Below are 23,507 nucleotides of genomic sequence, written 5' to 3'. Positions count from 1 at the left end.
AGAAAACTCAACTAAAATAGCAGAGCAGAAGTGGAATGCACAGTAAGTTGATATATCACACAGCCCATATATTGTAAACACTTACAACAAGCACAGGATAAATATTATCTTCATTTTGCAAATAAGGATTGACATATAAGAAAGGGCTAAATATTTTCCGTTGGTATTACAGTTAATAAATAATTGGGACAATATTTAAACAGGAGTGTTGTGATATTTTAAAATGTGTATTTTTGCTCATATAAAGTTTTTTTCTGGAATGTATATTTGGAACAGTGATTGAATTTTTAATAAAGGTTTTACCTTAAACACTATAATGAGATCAAGTAAGTGTTAGAAGCAAAGACTTTCTTTCTAAATTCCTTCTCAGAGTCATTAATATTCTAATTTATAGTGTGAATCTCTATAAAAAATAATTCTCCTCTTATTTCAACAGGTATAATTTTTCCCCAAAGTATACATATCAATATCTTATGAAACACTAGTAGTCCAAAGAACAAAGTTTGGGAAAGCTGTATCAGCAAATTTCCATGGATTTACTCAGTATTTGTGTAACATACTGGAGTACATAATTTATGACAATAATTCATATGTACACACACATACATAGATATGTATCTATCTCTTTATATAGATATATTATACACCCATCCAAAAATATTTAGGTGATGCTATTAAGTCAAATGTCTTTTCTATAAAATATCCTATGTACCTCACTTTGTCAATGCACTGATTTTTTTATTTCCCTTATTAGAAGGGAAGTAATTCTAACTCAAAACACTGATTTTTTTATTTCCCTTATTAGAAGATTCCAAGAATTAAACAAATATAGGAAGGACTTACTAACTTGTTCTAGTTCACGTAATGACTCTATAGTTGAATTAATTACAGAAATTTCTGCTTCCAGTTTATTTTATAGTCACTGGACCACCCTCTGTAGAATACTCAAGCTGATTCCTGGAGTCTGGAAAGTGAAGGGGTAGAAAAGAAAGTAGATGATATTTAATTTTAAAGTACAACTCCTTTTCCTTTTCTATTTGAAGTAAAAAAAGAAACCAAACAAATCATTATGTAAAGTTACAATTTAAAAGAAATTATCTCTATTTAAGACTATAAATTGCAAGCATTTCAGTCAATGTAGATATTGACTGTTCTCAGTTTTGCAAGTTTACTACAACAGTCATATGATCATAGTGATAATGGAGTTCTTATTTTAATTGTGAGTTTTGCTTTACACACACAAAAAAAGTAGACTTATACTCTAATAGATAGTAAAAAAGAAGAGTTCAAACTGTGGGTAGTACAATGACTTTCCCCAAAACAGATCTTTTCCTTTTAAGCCCCAGATCAATAAATGACCCTTTTGATCAAAGAACAAACTAAAATCTCCTCTATATTTTGCTTGTTACTTTCATTTTTTTCCCCCAAGAAAAGATGAAGCCACTTAAGTGGCAGACCAAAAAAGCACTGTGATACTTTCATCCTAGTAAAGAGTTCAAAAAGTAAATAAAACTTTTTGGAACTTATACTTAAGAACAAAGCTAGCACCCAGTAGTTCAATATCCCTTTGGGGTTAGGGGTTTATTCAGACCATCAAGAATCGGTATTTCCATCTAGACATACAAGTGATCTAAATAGTGTTCATAGAACTTTAAAAGCCTTTTGAAATAAAAAGTAGAGCAAACTACAAAAGTATAAATTCCAAGTTTTCCTACATCGCTCCTACTTTGTAGAACATTTGGTCAGGATGGGGAGTGCGAGGGCATCACTTATCAATCAGCTATGAAAGAATGCACTGGTCCACGTGGGCATGGCACAGGAACAGACTAATGAGAGCCAAGCAGCGTGCCTCTCCTCTTCAATTAGCTTTCTGTCTATTTTCACAGGAGTCCACTGGATGAGGAACCTCTGTGGGTATTTTGCCACCACTAGCAGATCTTTATCTTCTTTTAATCTATTGAAATAAAGACTCAGAAACAGAGTGCAAATGCCAAAAGGTGAAAAGAAATGAGACTGAGGTGTATGGGGGAAATGATGCACATATTGGCAGCCAAACTGGATATTTTGGTATTAACTGAATATCTGGGAGTCAGGGGAAACTATCTGCAAAGTTGATATTTCTTTCTTTTTTTAGGAGGTGATTTAGATTATTTGGTTTATAATTGGATGAAGAGGTTCAACTGTGAATTTTATGATAGCAAGAAACACTATTTAGAATATTTTAAATGTTAAGGAGAAAGTACAAAATTTCCCTCTACCTTCACCCTTTAGCATACTGACAGAAATAAAGAAGCACCCACTCAATTTGTATGTCTGTATTGTTGCATAGGCAAAGATGCTGAAAATACACTCAAGTTCAATGTCCACGTTTTGATTACCTGTTATTTATCTCCTCTTGGCTCCAAGTAGATTCAATACCTGTTTTGCTCCCACCATCACAGTTAAATTCACCCACACAAATGAGTACAGAAATCTAGTTGGAAAGAAAAAAAAATGCTTAGATATTTATATGGAAAATGTGCCCTGAGGAAAAAGCCACTATAATGTCAGAACTAAAAAATGGCAGTTTTGTATTTGAGCATTTCTTACTGGAAATGTTAATTGCAAAATGTGCCAGCTAAGATTTGCTATGTTGTTACCAGCTCTAGTATATCTTATTTGCCCCTTTGTCTTGCTCTACATTCATGCTCTGATCTGAATGAGTGATTTTCTTCTTGAATAACCACTCTGTCCAAATTCTTTTTCCCTTACTTTCCTTGCTTTACTAGTTCTCGGGTTTCGGTCTCTATTGTTTTCCTTGTCTGGAACTCCTTCTGGAATTCTGGCTTTATAAAATGCTATAGTGAAAGGTTGCAGGATTTTTTCCCCTCCACTTGTATACTGCCAAGGGACTCTTTTTGAAGACCTTATTTTCACCATCAAGAACTAGGGAGGCAGACCCAGTGGCCTTAAGGGATTTAATTAGAGTTCACCAACTTAGAATCTCCAAGCTCTCAAAGACCTAATTTAAATACAAGTTCACTCACTTTTTCAACTATTTCTTAGGCCCTTATTAAAATTTCAGGTTATTAAAGGGAACATCCTGCATTTTGCAAACACAGAAAATAAACCTGGGTTATGCAGAATCTCAAACGTCTTCCAGGTGCAAACACAAAATCCTGCCAATTGGTAGGAAAATAATAATGAATTAGCTTATAAATTATTGAAACAACCATTGTGGAATTTTTGTCAATCATGATATGTTACTTTATATTGGTAGCATCAGTTTTATAGGAGATAGTTAAACATTAGTAGTAGATTAGTGAGAGATAATATGTAACTTAACATACGTGTGGTCAGTTGTCCTAATATCCCCTAGAAAAAAAGTTATTATTATTATGACTACTCTTAACCCTAGGTGGTGTCATTTTTCTCTTGTTAAACTGTCAGTCAGAAAACTAGTTAAAAGCTAATGATGAATCATATCAATTTATAAAATCTTTCTTGTCAATCAGGGCTCTGTTACACATGGATATGATAGGAGAGCCACTTACAACATGATTTCTGATTGACAACACTGCAATTTAATGAGAAAAAAAAGCTTGGCTTTTTTGCCCTTTACTTTCTACATTAAGGATTGTCTTCATTAGACTTTCTAAACAGAAATTGGCTTAAGACATAAAGTGACTACACTATGACGTCAAATATTAAACAACTAACCACTAAAATCCACATAGCTTTGGCATAAAGAAAAACCGGGCCATGAGGTAAGGTCTCCGTAAACGAGGTGTCACATAAACAGGAGAAAGACACAAAAAGAAAAACAAACAGGTCACTTCAACAGCATTTAATTGTTAAAGCCTCCTTATATAGATCACTCAAACCAAACAGAAAAAAAATCCATAGAGAGCAGAGAGATAGACATAAAATGAAAGCTTTGCCATTTTAATTTGATTTGGGGAAACTATTTACAAGACACTTCACCATTGCTTTGTTGCTGTTTTATTACTGCAGTTGTTCTGTTTTGTTTTTTTAATTTCCACCAGAAAGAATACTTCTTAGAGAAATAATTTAGAGAACTCTATTATAGCTATATTTTTCAAGTATTTCTCAGCTCACATCCCTGTAATATTATCAGATAATTAGCACATGAGCATTCTCAAAGTTAACTCTCACTATAATTTTGATAACTGGTTTGAAGATCTAGGTCTATACAGAGAGCTACTGGTAAGATATAGGAAGAATTTAGGTCATCTGTACACATTGGATTTTATATTATTTATATGCTTTTAGTAGGTGTAAAATCTTAGGTACTTTTCCAGCTAGTATTTTATTCATTTCATTCTTAAGAAAAAATATAGCAGTAAAGACACAAACATGAAATCTTTTATGCCAATTTACACTACAAGTCAAGTCACATTTTAAGCCTGATTATTTTTTGGCATTACTGCACAGAAAAATAGTAAAGTTATCATCTTATAAAAGCACATTAATTCTCAGTTACAACATTACAAGAATAGTTTATTGGTATAAATTCTCATTCCCAAGATAAGATATTTTTCATAATTTAAAATTTTAAAGTTACGGTTTATAATGATCACCCAGGAAAAGGAAAATCTGTTTCTTCAGGAGATGTGTTAAATTTTTTTGCCACTTGCATTCCACCAAAAGATCATGCTTAAATTCTTCCATTAAATGTAAAATATTTTTCAGGTTTGCCTTGTTATTTAATGAAATTTAAAATCAGTTTTCAAAGACAACCACCCCATTCCCCCAACCCTCCAAAAAAACTTGTCATTTCATGACAAACATAGATTTCCTGAGAGATGGAAAACATTCACTGTGAAAATTACTATATTTATCCTTGAGACATATTTGGTAAAATTCACTAATTTGCCCAGTGCATAATTTCAGTATGTTCATAGAAAAACAAACTGTCTTACCGATGACTTTCAAACAGAATCCCTCTGCTCTTAGAATTGCATGGAAACAAGTGCTATGTAAATACTAATGATTGAGTATGATCTTCCCAAGCAGTAGGAAAAAAAATGCTCATTTTGGCAATACACGTACATGCATGCACACACACACTTACATGAGCAATTCTTTAGGAAAGGTCTTTATAACATAGTCATAAAAAATAATCAAAACAAAGATTTACAGGTAAATATTTAAGTCAGAGATCAAGACTGAGTATCAAAAAGTCCACAAGGTACTATTGCTCCTTCTCTTAATGACATAAGTCAGATGTTCTTTGGCTCCCAAATGGTTTCTGAAGATTCTGGTTGCACTTAATTTGTTTTACTTCAATGTTACAAACTTTTCTCCAATAAGGTGCTAAAAACCAAGAGAAACCTGTCTTTGGATCCCTCGGAGATCAATTTTTAGTTGATATAAACTAATTTATGAAAAGGAAATGGACTTCCCAAATTTGAAGGTGAATGTACTTTTAGCTTAGAATCGTAATCCCCGTCTCCTCTCCAGGAAGGGTTCATACATCTCAAATTCATGACCAATTGCTACTGTTTACTAAAAAGTAAGAGCCATTGGACATTCTATTTGCTTTAAAATACACCTACAACTAGATTTTTAAATTTTATTTTGACTACAAACATGGGTTGGTGTTATGTAGTTCTTTATATTATTGTGTAATAGGTTTGATAAACAAAATTATTATTAAAACACAAATACATTAAATATTTATAATTTAACTATTTCTTCTACTTACAATTCCAGTATCTAAAGAGGCAGAAAGGAGTAGCCAAATTGAGTGATTTCATGGCCACAACAGACCATAACAAGCCATAATATGTAGTTTAACCCCTTCCATGCCAAAATGGAAGTGAGCAAATTAAGATAGCCATAACTTAACTCAGGAATATTTTCAGGGAATACCTTATTTTGTAAATAAAATCCCATCCTACATATTTGCCTCTTTTGACTGGGGCATTTGAATTTACAATATTCTTACTATATCTATGACCAACTGGGAAAATAACTTTTTAAAGAACCAATCTACAAAGTGGAAGACAAGAGATTGAATAAAATTATAAAACTGAAAGTGGGTGTTGTTGAATCAAGAAAAGACTAAGGTTTTATTATATTTTTAAGATTCTGTCACAATTCTCTGCTAATCTAAAAGATGTAGGGAGAACACAAGAAAAGTTCCAAGCCCAATGTTAAAATCACGTAAGAGTTTCAAATAGAATGTAAGGTAAAAGTTTAAAACATTATATGCACCATCCAAGAAACTGCTAGTTATGGTAGATGAAACATTTTGAGCATTACCATAAAGGAAATAACACTCAAAATATATTTCAGATCTATCACTTTTCCCTTCCTATCCTAATCCTTGCTCTCTTTCATTTAATTTTGGGTCATTGCAGCACGCACCTACATATATGCACTTAATTTTAGAAAAAAAAAATTGAGAAGCTTAAAAATAGCCAGAAATAGCCCCTCCACTAGTCTCCAGGATCCTTCATTGCTTCTTACTCAAATACATCTATTTATCGTTGACCATCAGTGTGTGAGACATATGAGTGAATATGCTCATTTTTTATTTTCTGTCTTACTGTTAGGTTAACAAGTGATGATCAGTATGGCCATTTTCATGATATTGATTCTTCCTGTCCATGAACATGGAATGTTTCTCCATTTTTTTGTGTCCTCTCTTATCCTCATCAAGCTACCATTGACTTTCTTCACAGAATTAGAAAAAACTACTTTAAATTTCACATGGAACCAAAAAAGAGCCTGTACACCCAAGACAATCCTAAGCAAAAAAGAACAAAGCTGGAAGCATCATGCTACCTGACTTCAAACTACACCAACAGGCTGCAGTAACCAAAATGGCATGGTACATGTACCAAAACAGATATATAGACCAAAGGGACAGAACAGAGGCTTCAGAAATAGCACCACACATCTACAATCATCTGATCTTTGACAAACCTGACAAAAACAAGCAATGGGGAAAGAATTTCCTATTTAATAAATGGTGTTGGGAAAACTGGCTAGCCATATGCAGAAAATTAAACTGGACCCCTTCCTTACACCTTATACAAAAATTAACTCAAGATGGATTAAAGACTTAAACATAAGACCTAAAACCATAAAAACCCTAGAAGAAAACCTAGACAATACTTCATGACTAAAACACAAAAAGCAATGGCAACAAAAGCCAATATTGACAAATGGGATCTAATTAAACTAAAGAGCTTCTGCACTGTGAAAGAAACTATCATCAGCGTGAACAGGAAACCTAAGAATGGGAGAAAATTTTTGCAATCTATCCATTTGACAGAGGGCTAATATCCATAATCTACAAAGAACTTAAACAAATTTACAAGAAAAAAAACAACCCCATCAAAAAGTGGGTGAAGGATATGAACAGACACTTCTCAAAAGAAGACATTTATGCGGCCAACAAACATATGAAAAAAAGTTCATCATCACTGGTCATTAGAGAAATGCAAATCAAAACCATAATGATTTGCCAGTTAGAATGGCGATCGTGAAAAAGTCAGGAAACAACAGATGCTGGAGAGGATGTGGAGAAATAGGAATGCTTTTACACTGTTAGTGTGTAAATTAGTTCAACCATTTTGGAAGACAGTGGGGCGATTCCTCAAGGATCTAGAACCAGAAATACCATTTGACCCAGCAATCCCATTACTGGGCATATACCCAAAGGATTACAAATCATTCTACTATGCACAGGTATATTTGTTGCAGCACTGTTCACAATAGCAAAGACTTGGAACCAACCCAAATGCCCATCAATGATAGACTGGATAAAGAAAATGTAACACATATACACCATGGAATACTATGCAGCCATAAAACAGATGAATTCATGTCCTTTGCAGGAACGTGGATGAAGATGGAAACCATAATTCTCAGCAAACTAGCACAGGAACAGAAAACCAAACACTGCATGTTCTCACTCGTAAATAGGAGTTGAACAATAAGAACCCATGGACACAGGGAGGGGAACATCACACACAGGGGCCTGTTGGGGGGTGGGGGGCTAGGGGAGAGATAGCATTAGAAGAAATACCTAATGTAGATGACGGGTTGATGGGTGCAGCAAACCACCATGGCACGTGTATACCTATGTAACAAACCTGCACGTTCTGCGCATGTGTCCCAGAAGCTAAAGTATGATTTTTAAAAAAGTGATGATTTGGTCTAATCAGTTTGACTCTGTCATTAAGTGTTAGCTTGCTTTAACCCCAGAGGAATACCCAATATAGTATATTGGAACGCTAGGTAAAGACATAACATCTATAAAATGTAATTTGTGTAAAAACTTAAACTTTCTATGTAATAAAGACAAGAAACTTGAGTTAAGGGTGAAAGAACTGCCAACTCAACAATTTTCTAATAGTTTACTTGTGCCAGTGCTATTAGTATTGCTTCTGATATGAACTTTCTCTATGAGACTCTTTTAGTTTACTAGTACTCTTTGGAAAATAAGATTAGATAAAACCAGAAAGTATAATCTATAAATCTTCTTCATAGGATACTCCTAAACTATAATAAGTAACAAGGCATGGAAGGAAACAAACTACTGAGGGTACCATAAGATGATGGGGAACACCCTTCCTGCCCCCAGAATGCTTTGCATATGTTATGTAATGTGTGACTCTCTGTTCAAGAGTGGGTGCCAGTGTTGATTCTTATGTTAAATACAAATAAAATTTGTTTGTACACAAATTACATTTTATACATATTATATCTTTATCTAGCATTTCAATATACTATATTTAGGTACTCTTCTGGTATTAATGAACCCTCCTATCCAGGATGGAGTTAATAGCTATTTAATACTACCAGATCAAATTTCATAATTCATAAAACCCTACTAAAGATGTATCAGCCCTCTCAAGCATTTGCATCATGATTCGTTATGGATTTCCCAAACAAACTCATTTTGTTCTGTCTAGCTCTCAGAGCTTTAATAACATCTGCCCTCATTTTATCTTGGTGTCTCAGTCCCTATGACTTCTCAACACTCAAGCCTTGTTTCTTTGTCCTCCTTCTCCACCACACAGTGGAATTTTTTTCTAAAACTGTCTTCTTCTTTTCCTGTATTCCTGTCCCAGTTCTACATCTTAAAGTTCCCTCCAATTACATAAGTCCATACCTCTTCTTTTGTAAAATTGCATTGCTTATTGTGTCATATAAATCATCCATTCATCTGAAAAAACACTTTTTAGCCTTCTCCGGCCCCCTTCTCAATCCATTCTTTAGTCTTTAGTATCTATCTTTCATTTGCATAAACAATTCAGTGCTTGCCCATACGATAAAGTGAAAAATCTTTAATGTGGTTTTACTAGGTATATGGCTAAGCTGTGAGTAACAAAACTCAACATGAGTGACTTAAATTACATAGAAAATAATGTCTTCCTAATGTAAAAGTCTGGGAAAGTCAGCTTTGGACTGAATGGAAGCATTGCTTCCAGTATCAAACAATCCAGCATTTTTCTATGTTGCTGCTTTGTTATTCCTGAGGTTTTGCCCTTGCTCTGCAATCTAAGATGGCTATCCACCCAACCACATTCCAAACAGCAGAATAAAGAAGAGAGAGGTGGCAAAATAGCCTCGCCCTTTAGGAACCCATCTCAGAATTAATGCACCTCACTGTATCATACCGTATTGCCGTGAATTAAATAAAAATGCCATACTTAGCCAGTAGGGAGGCTGAAATTTTTAACATTTATTTCAGGTGGTAATATCCCCAGCTAAAAATTGGGTATTTTGTTACCAAAAGAAGGGTGAATAGATATTGAGTAGGTCCAAGCACTGTTACATAAGGATTGCAAGGCTATCATCAAATTTATGCCTACCTCTCTAGTATTTTCATTCTTTTTACTCTCTCTACTCTAGCAATCATAATTTTTTTTTCAATTTCTCAGTCTTCTTCTTTTGCCTGAATCACACTATCTTTCTGATTTCAGGTGGTTAACATCGACTCATTTTCACTCCTCATCTGAAGGTCACTTCCTCAGGGAAAACTGCATCCAATTGAGGCTCCTTATTGTAACTCCCTTGATGCATTCTTTATATTTCTATTTGTGTTTAATTATTACATTTTATTAAGCAGTCCAATCCATGAAGACAGGTCAGTGTGAAAGAAGTTCTAAGTGCCTTGGAAGTATGTAGAAATGAGAAAGGATTTTCATGAAGAAAATATCATATGATAGAGAAATTCATATCACAAAGAACAGACTTCGGTTTGAAAGTTCATTTTGGAAGTTGAACTTTGATCTGTGTGGGTGAAGATGATGGAAAAACAACTACAACAATGCACCTCATTTATAGGATAAGCTGGACTTCACTGGAGAGAAGAAAAAAGCAAGTTTTTTTTTTTTTTCTATCTGTAAGTACTGCAAATTCACTGTGAGGATTCATTTTTCACCATCCCTGAAGTAAAAAGACAGGTCCCATAGATTTTTCTAGTTACTTTTAAGTAATTGAAATGCTCAACCATTCTCCTGACCCCATAACTTTAGGTCAGCCCAATATATTTTAATAACATCAAACTACTATCCAATTTAAACTACTTCCAGGGCCTGGGACACATGACATAGGTAAGGGAAATTAAGAAGAAAAACTTAGTCTTATATGGGTGGTAGGATTATACTGTGGTACCCTCTGAATGGCTGTTTAGTCATTGCTGTTTTCTCTCTCATTGGGTGATTTTATGGATTCTACAGAGATGCTTCTTATGAGGCTCTCCCACTGTAGCTCCCACAATGCTGGCACTGGCTGGCCATTTACAACTCCTCCTCTGTTGAGATAGTTGCACACTTCAGTGTGGTTCTCTTGAGTGGAATTTTTTTTAAAAGGCTACACAAGGTTGGATACTTTGTGTGGGGTTCACATCTGCTCCTCAAGAAACACCCACTTAACTTCCTCTAAACTCTGAAACTGAAGCTCACGCACATGCGATTACTTCTCTGTGTTAAGTCTTTGGGAAGAGGCACCTGCAGCCAGATTCTCTTGTCTTTTTAGGTATGAGTGAGGATGAGTCATGAGATCCTTCAAATTCCGACGAAAATTTGTTGAACTTCCTGAGCCGTTCTTTTGAAGTTTCTTTCACTTGCTCTGAGGTGAGAAGAAACTACCTCTTTACCTCCTTACCTCCATACCTAAAAAGAAAATAGAATTTGGCTGAAGGTACCTCTTCCTGAAGGCTTAACACAGAGAAGTAATTGCATGTGCATGAGCTTCAGTTCCAGAGTTTGGAGGAAAAGAAGTGGGTGTTTCTTGGGAAGCAGATCTGGACCCCACAAAGGAATCCAACCTTGTATTAGCCTTATAAAAATCCACTTGAGAGGACGGCATAGAAATTCTGTGCTCCATAAAACAAGTGTGGAATCCAGAGTGCACTTAAAAATTATCTTCAAAGAAATCTCTCCCCACCTCAGCATTCAAAATTCTTCTGTTATAGCTTACATGTGAGAGAGGAGGCAGTTCTAGGATTAGCTTATTGTCTCTCAGCATGTGCTGCAAGGATAACAAAACATCTCACTTTAGGATAAGAGAATATCTAATTCTTTTTGCAATTATGGCCTTTGTGGCCTGAAATAAAACTAAAAGAGAGGCATTCATTTAACATTATATTTTAAGGGGGAAAAAACAAGATTAATGTATTTTTCAGAATTAGGGAATCTCTGGTTCACTCCTGTTGGTAGGTATAATAACCTATACATACAAACAAAGAGACAAACAATAAACTGAGTGATTCAGCTAAAAAGGGAGGTTGGGGACTTGAAGATCATTCTTAAGAGTTGAAACTTGATCCCGTAAGCCAAATATGACCACCACAGTATTTCACTGTGAGATCATTTTTTAAAACACACTATATTACTCATCACACTTTTGTAATCACTTCAAATCTTGAGAATGATAAAATTTGCTGTAGGGACATTTCTATTAATGATTCTATTATAATGTGATAGAATTGGATGGTCCCACTGGATTTACATAACTCTGCATCAGCTTCAAAAATGATAGAATTCTAGAGTAAAGAAATCATAATTCTGTACATCTATTCATAATACAATAAAAAATATATTTTATGAAATTCCCATGCCACACAAAAATAAGAATGCAGTCAATAAGGACAGTATAGTGTCCTCTAATGTAATTTTTAAATTAAGTCATAATCTAGATGAAGGAAAGTGCAATATGAAAAAAATTCATAAAATAGATAGATTAATATTAATGTTTTCCTATGAACATCCTTTTGAAGGAACTAACCCTATCATTCAATTCTAAGTCTTAATAAAGCAGAAGGAGTTGGGAAGTCATATGACTTGATTCTACAAGAACCAGTTAGTAAATCTGAGTAAGACTGGCATAGATATGATAATCAAATCCAGATCTATTAATGATACTGCCATGAAAAGCATATAAATATAAAAATAAAAGGACAAGAATAGAGCCCTGAGGGACCACACATTTTACAGTAACTGTTTCTGATGAACTGCTACCCAATATAGTATGCTGTGTCTGCTGACAAAGATAATTACATTTCAAACCAATTTAATGCTGTCTTAGAAATTCCAACTCACGTTTCTGGAAGATCTAACAATATATCACTGTCTACTGTGTCAAAGGTGAGTGATAGATCTAACTTTGAGAGTAGGCAACTGTTTTTTCCCAGCAACTCTCATATATTACTGAACATAAACAGGTAGCTTAGTGGGAATCCCAAAATCCATGTTGGAATTTTATCAAATATTAATCATAGATAATTGTATCTTCAGGCAAAATAGCAAACATATTTCCATTATTTCTTTTTTTTCTAAAAGAAGTAAGAGCTAGAAAACCTGTGTCAAAATCTAGCAGGTACCTAATTAATAATCTTAAATGTTTGTTGAATGTTTTATTCATACATGTATACAATTTCAACAGTCAATGAACTGGAGAAGTAAAAGACACGTAGAATGTTAGTAGGTTATAACATTCTCCTTCTTAAAATTACATTCTGCCCTCGTTTTTCAAGTATGAATAGGGTCAAATAATTCCTCAAAGCCGATAAAAAGCAAGATAATGTAACTGAATAACAAAGTTTCTCCAAAAATACAGAGAATTTTTGTGTATTTCTTCAATGACTTGTTTTAAGTTAACATTTTTAAGAATAAAAAAGTTAAGATTTATATATGTAATGAATATAAGTCCTTACATTCAGATGCGTGAATAAAAATCATTTCACTATTTTCTTTCAATCAACAACCATCTCATTGAAATCTGAAAAAGTCAATTCCACTCATTCTATTGTACTTCCCTTGGCAGGAATGCCATGTTTATCAATCAATGCCAACTGCCACAAAAACATCTGCTTTCCTAATCCTAGTAGTACTTTCAATTTTGCCATTTCTGCTGTCTCAAAGCCCTTCTTTGTGCCTAGTAGCCACTTCTGCATCTTCCTGAAACAAGTTCCCTGAACGAAATTCCTAGCTATTTTCTGCCCTGACGCTACCCACAGCAGAGATATGGCTATTACAAAGTTGTTATCAACATTCATGCACACGACTTTGTGTGAATGTAAGTCTTCTTTAGTATCAGGAACATGGGTAAAAGTGGTATTGCTGACTCATGTGGTACGTATATATTTAACTGATTAAAAATTGCCAATCTATTTCCAGACTAACTGTATCATTTTGCATTCTCAGCAGCAATGTATAAAAATTACGGTTGTTCCACATCTTTACCACACTTGATACTGTATTTTTTATTTTAGCCATTCTAATAGGTGTGTAGTAGTCATTTCATTAGAATTTTTCTAATGGATAATAAAGTTGAATATATTTTATGTAATTGTTTTTCACACTTATAACTCTTTGGTGAAGTGTCCAAGTTTTTGTCTATTTATTTATTTATTTAGAGACAGAGTCTCACTCTATCACCCAGGCTGGAGTGCAGTGGCATGATCTCGGCTCACTGCAACTTCCGCCACCCGGGTCCAAGCGACTCTCCCGTCTCAGTCTGCCTAGTATCTGGGACTACAGGCATGCACCACCACGCCCGGCTAATTTTTTGTATTTTAGTAGAGATGGGGTTTCATCATGTTGGCCAGGGTGGTCTTGAACTCCTGAGCTCAGGCAATCTGCCTACCTCAGCCTCCCAAAGTGCTGGAATTACAGGTGTGAGCCACCAGACTCTGCCCTTAATTGGGTTATTTTCTTATTATTGAGGTTTAGGAATTCCTCATATTTGTCAGAGACATGACTTGCAAGTATTTTCTCTCAATCTGTAGCTTGTCTTTTTATTTTCTTGATAGTGTCTTTGGCAAAAAAAAAAAAGTTTTTAGTTTAAAATAAGTCCAATTTTCCAAAAATTTTTCTCGTGAATCATGCTTTTCATGTCATTTCTAAAATTTCTTGGCCTAACCTCAGAGTAAAAAGATTGACTCCTATGTTTTCTACTAAAAATTTTATAGATTCATGTTTTAAATATAGATCTATGATCCATTTTGTGTTAACTCTTTTGTAAGGAATAAAGTTTAGGTCTGGGTTTATGTGTTTTCAAATGGATGACCCATTGTTCCAACGGTATTTATTTAAAAGGCTCATCTTTCTCCATTTAAGATATTTTGCATCTTTAACATTAATCAAATGGCCATATTTTGTAGGTCAAATTTTTTATTCTCTATATAGTTCCCTTTTTTATTCTTTATATAGTTCCCTTGATTCATGTGTCTATCTCTTTGCCATTACTACACAGTCTTTATTACTGTCCATGACGGATACCGATCAATTATTTTTTAATCAAGTAAGTTCACTTAACAACATGTTTTCTTTGGGCAATTGGTGCTATCAAACCCCTTAGTGAAAAGAAGCTTTTATTTGGTTGAGATGGGGGGAAATGGCTAGTGTGGTAAAGAATGTGCATATGGTACCTGGCCTCCAAGATTAGGGCAAAGAGTTCATCTAGGAGAAGTTAGTGGATACTGAGGACCAATATTGCTCACCTGAAAATGGATGTTAGTCATATTCTGTAGAGTTTGAATCTATTTATATGCAGTCTAATTCTTATGAAATACTGAAGTACACCCCATGCAGATATCTGTAACTATTTTCTATGTAATTCTCTTTTTTGGAACTATTTGCTGAAACTTCTAGCTGTCTCAGTTTCCCTGAATTCCAGTTTCCAGCCCCAACTCAGCAGGGCCAACAGACTACTTAGGTTTCCCTTGCTGTGCTCATAATCTAGAAACACCCACTGGGCAGAAAACTTGGGTGACATCGGGGCTCACCATCTTTGTTTTGCTTTTCTCAGAGATAAGAGTCCATTGTCATTGTTACAGGAAACAGTCACTCCATGTATTTTTTTACTTGCTTGTTTACAGTAGAAGATTAATTCTAATTCTTATATCATTATTATAGCTGGAAGCAGTATTCCATTTTTAAAAAATGTTTAACCCCTTTGAATAATATTGAGTTGGGCCTGTCTGTCTATTTATGTGAATAACAAGTAAAACCATATTAATATTTGCATACAGGTATTTGTGTGAACATAAGATTTTACCACGTGATTGCTAGGTATAGTAAGGGTATGGTAACTTTCTAGGGAACACTTGTAAAGTGATTGTACCATTTGCAGTTTTACCATCAGTGGATGAGATTTCCATTTGCTGCTCCCATCTTCATGGTTTGTCGGTTTTTGTCTTTACTTATTGTTTCTGTTCTATGAGATTTGACTTTAGTTTGTGTTTCCCTAGCAACTAATGATGTTGAACATATTTTATATGCTTTTTTCTATCTGTATGTCTTCTTTGGTAGTGGGTCTGTTCAAATCATTAGAACACATTTTTAACAGGGATGTTTGCTTTCTTATTGTTTTTTATTTCATTGTATTTTTAAATTTAAACTTTTATTTTAGATACAGGAGGTACATGTGCAGGTTTCTTAGATAAGTATATTGTGTGATGCTGAAGTTTGGGGTATGAATCACATCACGCAAGTAGTGATCATAATACCTATATGCAGTTTTTGATCCTCATCCTCCTTCCACCATCCACCCTCAAGTAGGCCTCAGCATCTATTTTTCTTCTTTGTGTGTTCAATGTTTAGCTACCACTTACAAGTGAGAATGTGCAATATTTAGTTTTCTGTTCCTACATTAATTTGCTTAGTATCAGGGCCTTTATCTGCATTCATGTTGCTGCAAAGGACGTGATTTCATTCTTTTTTATGGCTGCATAGTTGTCCATAGTATATATGGACCACATTTACTTTAATCAGTCCACCATTGATGGGCGCCTAGATTGATTTCATGTCTTTGCTATTGTGAATAGTGTGGTGATGAATATACGAGTGCATGTGTCTTTTGGATAGAATGATTTATTTTCATTTGGGTATATACCCTATAATGGGATTGCTGGGTTGAATGATAGCTCTGTTTTAATTTCTTTGAGAAATCACCAAACTGCTTTCCACAGTGGCTGAACTAATTTACATTCCCACCAGTGGTGTATAAGCATTCCTTTTTCCCCACAGCCTCACCAGCATCTGTTGTTTTTTGACTTTTTATTAATAGCCATTCTGACTGCATAAGATGGTATCTCATTGCAGTTGTGGCGTGCCTTTTTCTGATGATCAGTGATGTGAAGCATTTTTTCATATGTTTGTCAGCTGCTTGTATGTCTTCTTTTGAAAAGTATCTGTTTATGGCCTTTGCCTGTTTCTTAACAGGATTATTTGGTTTTTCTTAACAGGATTATTTCATTTGTTGAAATTCCTTATAGATTCTGGATATTAGACCTTTGTTGGATGCATAGTTTGAAAATATTTTCTTCCATTCTGTAGGCTGTCTGATTACTCTGTTGATAGTTTCTTTTGCTGTGCAGAATCTCTTTAGTTTAAATAGGTCCCCACTCGTCAATTTTTGGTTTTGTTGCAATTGCTTCTGGGGACTTAGCCATAAATTCTTTGCCAAGGCTAATGTCAAGAAGAGTATTTCCTAGGTTTTCTTCTAGGATTTTTACAGTTTGAGGTTTTTACATTATTCTGTTTTGAAATTTCTTTATATATTCCAAATTAAATTTCCATACCTGTTGCAAATATTTACAAGTATTTTTAGCCAGTCTGTGGTTTGCCTTTTCCTTCTCTTAACAATGTGTCTTTGAAAGACATGTATTTAACTTTGATAAAGTTCCAATTCTTAATTTTTAGTGAATTGTGCTTTTTTAAAATTTTACCAAATATATCTTTACCAAAGGCAAATCACAAAGATTTGTTTCACAAAGTTTGTTTCATAATTTTTTCTAGTTGTATGTATTACTTTTAGTGATATAATCCATTTTGAGTTAATTTTTCATCTATATCAAAGTTTTTGTTTCTTTTTGTTTTTTGTTTTTTGTTTGCATATAGGGATCCGATTGTTCCAGCACCATTTGTTGAAAAGGTAATTCTTTCTCCATTGAATTGCCTTCATATCTTTGTCAAAAATCAACTAATTTTATTTGTGCGAGGCTATTTCTGAGTTCTATATTCTGTTTCATTGGTCTATCTGTCTGTAATTTCATCAAACTGCATTGACAAATTATTGTAGTTTCATAGTAAGTCTTGAAATAAGTTAGTATGAGCTCTAAACTTTGGTTTTTTGGTTGTGTTTTGTTTTGTTTTGTTTTGCTATTCTAGCTTTTTTTGCCTTTCCAAATAAATTTTAGAATTAACTTGATAATGTCTAAAAAATATTACTTGGATGTTTTTGGAAGTTCTTTGAATTTATAGATTATTTAAGAGAAAAGTGAAATCTAAACAATGTTGAATCTTCCAATTCATAAACACATCTCTCTCCATTTACTTGCATCATCTTTGACTTTTGTCATCTGCATTTTGTAATTTTCAGCATAAAGGCCTTGAACATATTTTATTAGATTTATATAATTTTGGTGCAATTGTAAGTAACACACATTTTTATTTCAATCTACAATTGTTTAATGCTGGGATATAGAAATCCAATTGATTTTTGTATATTGACCTAGCAACCTGAAACGTTATTAAAGTTACTTATTAGTTTTGTAACTCTTCTGTAGATTCTTTGGAGTTTTCAATGTAGGCAATTATGTTGCCTGTGAATGGAGACAGTTTCATTTCTTGTTTCCAACTTGTATGCTTTCAATTTTTTTAGCCTTATTGAACTGCCTAAAACCTCCCATAATATGTTGAATATGAGTTGTGAGAGCAGTATCTTTTTAGACCCAATCTTAGGTGGAAAAAATTTTCTTTTACTAGTAAGTATAATGCTAGCTGAAGGGTTTTATGTAGATGTCCTTTATCAACATGAGGATGCTCCCTTCTGCTCCTAGTTTGCAATTTTTTTTTTTTTTTTTTTTTTTTGAAACAGAGTCTTGCTCCGTCACCCAGGCTGGAGTGCAGTGGCACGATCTCAGCTCACTACAACCTCCACCTCCCTGGTTCAAGCAATTCCCCTGCCTCAGGCGCACAAGTAGCTGTGATTACAGGTGCATGCCACCACACCTGGCTAATTTTTTTGTATTTTTAGTAGAGACGGGGTTTCACCATGTTGGTCAGACTGGTCTCGAACTCCTGATCTCAGGCAATCTACCCACCTTAGCCTCGCAAAGTGCTGGGATTACAGGTGTGAGCCACCGCGCCCGGCCTGCAATGCATTTTTAATCATGGATTGGTGTTGAATTTGGTCAAACATTTTTCCTGCATCTATGAAGATTGGAGTATACAGGTAAATGTTTAACAACTGACAGTTATTCTGGAAGACAGAAAGCTATAAACAGCACTGCTATTAACATTCATATGTTCTAGATCCCTGAGGAATCGCGTACCATAGAGCCTAAAGTATAATAATAATAATAATAATAATAATGATAAAAAGAAAAAAATAAATAAAAAAAACATTCATATGTAAGTTTTTTTTAAGTATCTGTCTTCAATTCACTACAGTTTTCTTTGAATTAGTGTTAATATGGTGCGGTTTTTTAACGCTTTTGCATTCAACCTATTTACATTTTTATATGTTTGTAGGCATCACAAAGCTGTGTCTTGCTTTTTATTAATCTATCTGGAAAAAAATCAGAAAAGAAAATTCAATTGAGGTACTTAAACCGTTTGCATTTAAGATTTTACTGGTATTTTTAGTTTGAATCTACCAAATAGCTATTTGTGTGCTATGATTATCATGTTTTCCTTGTACTCCTCGTCTCCTGCCTCCTTTTGGATTAATATTATATGTTGTATGATTCCACTTTATGTTCTTTGTTGACATATTAGCTATACTATTTGTATGGGTTTCTTTAGAGTTGATAAAATACATCTTTAGCTATCACAATCTACCTTCAAGTAGTCATGTAGCACTTAACATAGAGCACAAAAACCTTAAAACAGTATACTTCAACTACCAAACCCCGCTCTTGGACTTGGTTTTATTGCCATATATTTGTTTCCATCTATTTTATAAACTCCACAATATTTTTCATTATTCATTATTTTTCCTTTGAACTGTCAATTATACTCTAAAGTAATTTTAAACAATAAATAATTATATTTACCCATATAGTTATCATTCCTAATGACCTTCCCCTTTACGTAGATTTATATTTCCATCTGATATTATTTTTCTTCTGCATGAAGGACTTCTTTTAACATTTCTTCATTCAAAAATGAAGGCAAAATAGACTCTTTAAAATATACAACAACTCAAAACCTACTATCCAAGCCACATATGTAATTGTTAATCCATAATACCTACATTAAAATGGTAAAAACAGGTAAAATTAATTTCAGTAATGTATCCTGTTTAATGCAATATATTCAAAATATTGTTATTTCAATATATAATTGTTAAAAATAACAACAGGCTGGGCTCAGTGCCCCCTCCATTAATCCCAGCCCTTTGAAAGACCAAGGTGGGAGGAATGCCTGAGGCCAGGAGTTCAAGACTAGCCTGGGCAACATAGCAAGACGCCATCTTAAAATTTTTTTAAAAATTGCTGGAAATGGTGGCATGTGCTTGTAGTCCCAGCTACTAAGAAGACTGAGGTGGTAGGATTACTTGAGCACAGGAGATTAAGGCTGCAGTGAGTTATGATCGCACCACTACACTCCAGCCTGGATGATAGAACAAGAACTTGTTTCTACAAATAAATAAATAATACATTAATAATATGAATAATAAATTATACAATGTTTTTGTACTACTTCTTCAATATCTGATGAGATATTATAGTTACAGCATACCTTAATTTGGACTGTTTACATTTTAAATGCTCAAAAGTCCCATACAGGTAATGGCAACTGTTTTTGGGCATCAAGAACATAAACTATTATAATCAGCTAAAACAACTATGGTCATTTTTGTTGGCTGAAAATAGAAACCATAGGCAAAGTAGAAAGTAACCAATAGATATTTGTAGGCAACTAACAAAGTGTATTACATGAACCTCACATGTCCTCTTTTCATGAATTCTTAGTTCTCATAATAATTATCCCATCCTGAATTAAATTAAATTAACTAAATTTAATTTAATTGGATTTATGATGCCCAAAATATTGATTTTAGGACTATGAGAGATAGAATCAGCTGGCCAGGCTTGAAGCAATGGAGATTGCCACCTCTTTTCTTAGTTTATAATATGAAAAAAAACTGAACCAATTATCCAGGTACTATATGTAGCTGGTACCTGGGGCTAACCTCTCATGAAATGTTTGGGGGCAACTGAATCTGTGTGGCTTTAACACAGATCTTCTCCTCATGATCTTTCTCTTGATGACATCCAATTCCCTATGAATTCTTTCTCCAAGGTCTTCCAAGCAACTAAGTGCAGGTTGAGCACCCCAAACCTAAAATCTGAAAATCAAAATGCTCCAAAATCTGAAACTTTTTGAGCACCGACAAAGCACCACACATGGAAAATTTCACACATAAGTATATAACATAAATTTGCTTAATGCACAACATTTAAAATATAGTGGCCAAGTTGGGAGGATTGCTTAAGGCCAGGAGTTCAAGACCAGCCTGGGCAACACAGCAAGACCCTACCTCTACAAAAAATAAAGTTAGCTGGGTGTGGTGCCACTTGCCTGTGGTCCTAGCTGCTCAGGAGGCTGAGGCAGAAGGATGGCTTAAACTCAGGAGTTCAAGGCTGCAGTGAGCTATGATTGTGCCACTACACTCCAGCCTGGATAGAAAGACACCCTGTCTGGAAAAAAAAAAAAAAAAGAAAGAAAAAGAAAAACAAAAATATATTGTATAAAATTACTTTAAGTCTGTATGTATAAGGTGTATATGAAACATGAATGAATTTTGTGTTTAGATATGCATCTTATCCCCAAAATATTTTATTATGTAGATATAAATATTATAAAATCTGAAAAAAATTGAAGTCTGAAAAATTCTGGTCCCAAGCATTTCAGATAAGGGATACTGGACGTGTATAAATTATTTGGATTCCTCAAGTACTTTGGTTAGCCCTTGTACTAACCATATACACTAATATTAGGAGAGTTTTAACATTAATTTTTTTTTTTTTTTTTTTTTGGAGATGGAGTCTCACTCTGTTGCCCAGGCTGGAGTGCAGTGGCGCGATCTCGGCTCACTGCAAGCTCCACCTCCCGGGTTCAGCCATTCTCCTGCCTCAGCCTCCCGAGTAGCTGGGACTACAGGCACCCGCCACCACACCCAGCTAATTTTTTGTATTTTTAGTAGAGACGGGGTTTCACTGTGTTAGCTAGGATGGTCTCCATCTCCTGACCTCGTGATCCACCCGCCTCGGCCTCCCAAAGTGCTGGGATTACAGGCGTGAGCCACTGCGCCTGGCCAACATTAAATTTTGACTGGAAGGTTTGGTCTTTTTTGCACCTTTTTCCAAAATATGTTTTGCCTTTTTCATGTTCTTTTTTCTTTTTTATATCCTATTCCAACTTTTATAAAAAATGGTCTCTATATGTGACCATTGGTCTAGCGATAGGATGAAGAGAAAATATTTACCTGTCTTATAGACCTCCTGCCAACCTGAAACAATGTTTCCATTCTGGAACCTGCTGCCTTGGAAAGAATGAAAGTCTGAAACTTTAATATTCCCAGGAGTCTAGCAGATTTTCCAATAAAATATTTCCCCTCACAGCCAGAACTATCTAGGCTGTATTTTTAAATACCTAAATAGTTAATCAATGTTGTTCAACAAGATAACCTATAGACATGAATCTCTTAACACTAAGCAGATATTTAGGTAAGAAAACTTGAGATCTGATATAGAAGCAGATGAAATGGCACATAGAAAGTTATTATCTAACATTCTTCCTCTTCTAATTCTATTTTTAGATAAAAAATAACTATTATATATCTTTTTCTAAAAGTACATGAAGAAATAATTCATAGATAAATTTCTGTGCTCAATTACTTCTTATACTGCCATATTTGGAAGATAGTATGACTGATTTGGCCACTGAAAACATACTGACTTGTATCTAAATCCTAATTCCAACATATACTAGTTCTGCGAATCGGGAAGATGTCTTTATCCCTTTACACATTTTTTCATATGTGTAACATATGTAATGGACTATAAATAATGCAGATATAATACAGGAATAATAGCATTAAATTATATCTCATTCGTAAAGTAGGCAGCGCAGTGCTTGATACAGAGAGCTCAATAAATGTCATCTCTGGGTCTAGGTTTGGTTGCCTGTTTGATCTCTTGACAAGGGGTCATTTTTTTTCAGTTGCTTTTGTGTGTGTGTCTTATATTTTTATTTTAATGTTAGAAATTTTGTGTAGAAGAGCAGTAGAGAGTAAAGTAAATAGAACTTATGGCCAAAAAAAGACATGACTTTTTGATTAGGCTATCAGTGTCAGCGGTCTAGTCAATGTAGTCATCAGTTGAGCTAGGTTTGGGATTTGTTACTGGCATAATTTTTCTTATTATTGGTAGAGTATAGCAGGGATTTCAACTTTTTCCAGCAGTGGGCTGCTGCTTTCTTGTACTTATTGGGTGGTCTGGGGTGCCAGGGGATCATTCTCAGCATTGTTGCTTCACCTTAAGCTTTCAGAAGACAAGTCATTCCTGTACTACAGAGGTGGTCTTTTCTTACATTCTTCCACATTTTTTTCCCTCAGTGTCACACTGCTGTTGCTTGATAATTGGGACAAGTATAATGGTGAAGCCAGGGATTTTCTTAGTTCTTCTGCTCATACCTCAGTTTTAGGCAAATCCTGTGTGCTAAAACTGTTTTTGTTTCTACCTCTGCCTCAGAAAAAGTTGATGTTTTCCTGCACCCTGGGCGTCAGAGGGTCTCCTGACTCCTCTGCAGTGGCTTAGACTTATGACATCTCCTTTAAATGACAGAAGCTTCCAGGAAGTGCGTGGAGTTGGTGCTTCAGCACCACCAAATAGTCCTTTCTCAAGTCTTTTGCTTTGCTCCCATTTTTTCATTGACACCCAATGGAATACTATGAGAAAGACCTGGAGAAATGTATGTGGACTACCCATCTGCCTGAGGCTCCCAAGGATTCTACACTGTTATGTT

The 23,507-nt window shown here is 34.6% G+C and overlaps 1 long non-coding RNA gene across 1 annotated transcript in view; it reads right to left on the bottom strand.

Moving 5' to 3' along the window:
- Positions 1-652: 652 nt before the first annotated feature.
- Positions 653-23,507, bottom strand: part of LOC129059469 (uncharacterized) — a 33,481-nt gene continuing 10,626 nt past the window's right edge. The window contains exons 2-3 of the long non-coding RNA XR_008525387.1: positions 2,379-2,473; positions 653-964 (exon numbers count right to left, since the gene is read on the bottom strand). This is a non-coding gene — a long non-coding RNA (uncharacterized LOC129059469). The remainder of the gene's footprint in view (positions 965-2,378; positions 2,474-23,507) is intronic.

Source organism: Pongo abelii, chromosome 4 (genome assembly GCF_028885655.2).
Source record: "Pongo abelii isolate AG06213 chromosome 4, NHGRI_mPonAbe1-v2.0_pri, whole genome shotgun sequence".
Lineage (NCBI taxonomy): Eukaryota > Metazoa > Chordata > Mammalia > Primates > Hominidae > Pongo > Pongo abelii.
Note: the sequence above shows the minus strand (reverse complement) of the source record. Positions and strands in the feature narration are given on the sequence as shown.